Genomic DNA, 1,790 nt, shown 5'->3' with positions numbered 1-1,790 from the left:
ATTGCTATTAACAATTCTTGTATCTTTTTTTTCCTTTTTACAGTCTTGATTGATTAAAAGAACTAGTAGAATGCCTGTGGAGTTTCATACATCTCATGTTTACAATGAGCTCTGGCTTACGAAATTATGGAGCAAGGCACCTTGTACTCTTTCATTTGTGTTCCTGCTGAACCTTTTCCCCAGCCTTACCCTGCTTTTCCTAAGGCACCAAGAGTCATGTAACTCCCCAAAGGCTCTTCACATGTATTAGCTATCTACTTTGTAACAATTTTCCCTAAACCTAGTGTCTTCAAACAACAAATATTTATCTCATAGTTCTCAGTATCAGGAATTTAGAAGCAGCTTAGCTGGTGGTCCTGGATCAAGGTGTCTTATAAGGTTACCATCAAGATTTTGACTGTGGCTGCCATCCAAAGGTTTGATAAAGTCTGATTTCTAAGCTCTTTTACTTCATTCACTCACATGGTTGATAGAAGCTTCATTTCCTCTCATTTTGGGCTTTTCCATAGGGCAGCTTCAATGTCTTTATAAGTGGTGGCTGGCCTTCCCAGAGTGATTCCATAGAGAAAGAGCAAGGAGGAAATGACAGTGTCCTTTTATGATCTAATCTCTGAAATGACATGTTGTCATTTTTGCCTTATGAAGGCCATTAAGGCAATACTAGAGGATAAAGGGAATTAAGCTCTACCTCTTAAAGGGAGACATTGCAATTAATTGATAAAGATTTTCAACTTACCACAACATTCAGCACCTTACCATCTGCCCTCCCATTGCCAGATGTTTAGAACTTGTTTGATTTTACAAATCAGAACAAATGTGTACTAAATTATAAAATTAGAAGTTAACAACTATGTTAAGCCTTCCTGTAGTACATCTTGGTCCAGCAAACCTTTTCTGTTCTTTGCAGTATTAATTTACAGTGTTAAATTACAGTATTAATTACATTGCATACTGTAAATTAAATTAATTAACACTGTATAATAGGGACTGTGAATTAGGGATAGATGTGTCCATTTTACTTGTATCTTCATTGTAATGTATCTGGAAAGGTAAAACAGACATAATTCAATAGCTGAATTTGAAATCAGTTGGAAAAGATGGGTCAAAGTTAAAATAATGTCAGTATAGGGTATAAACTTTGATTTTCTGGGTTGACATAAAGAGACCAGATTTAAAGAAGGAAAAAAAAAACAAAGCATTGATAATATTTTTAATTTATATGTTTCTTTATTTTAAAAAATGAAATACCTACCATATGCCAGATATAGTTAGGCACTGAATTTAAGGGTGAACATGATATGGTCTACAGATTAAACAATTTTAGTCTGGTATGAAGACAGATTCATAGTGACAGAATAGCACTGAAGAAGGACTTGGGGGTTGGGTAAGTTCTGGAGAGGGTTGTATGGACTTCCCATTGCCTCTCGTCCTATTTATAATAGCTAGAGCCAGGCATTTAAAAGAGTAACCCATAGAAGTTGCCTATGCACAATGAGATAAATATTGAAAAATTGAATAGACATTTAAAAACTTTTATAGCTCTTTGATGATTTTCTCTCTGTAGAGTGTAAGTATAAAAAGTTTGTGTTTTTAATTTTTATTTCTGGCACTATGGGTTTAAACCCAGGGCCTTGCATATGCTGGGCAAGTGCTCCATCCTTGAGCTACATCCTCAGCCAACATAAGCCATCTTTTTTTTTTTTTTTTTTTCTTGAGACAGGGTCTTGCTAAGTTGCTTGGGCTGGCCTCAAACTTGGAATCCTCCTGTCTCAGCCTCCTGGGTAGCTGGA

Source organism: Urocitellus parryii, chromosome 15 (assembly GCF_045843805.1).
Source record: "Urocitellus parryii isolate mUroPar1 chromosome 15, mUroPar1.hap1, whole genome shotgun sequence".
In the NCBI taxonomy this organism is placed as follows: domain Eukaryota; kingdom Metazoa; phylum Chordata; class Mammalia; order Rodentia; family Sciuridae; genus Urocitellus; species Urocitellus parryii.
This window is presented reverse-complemented; position numbering follows the sequence as displayed.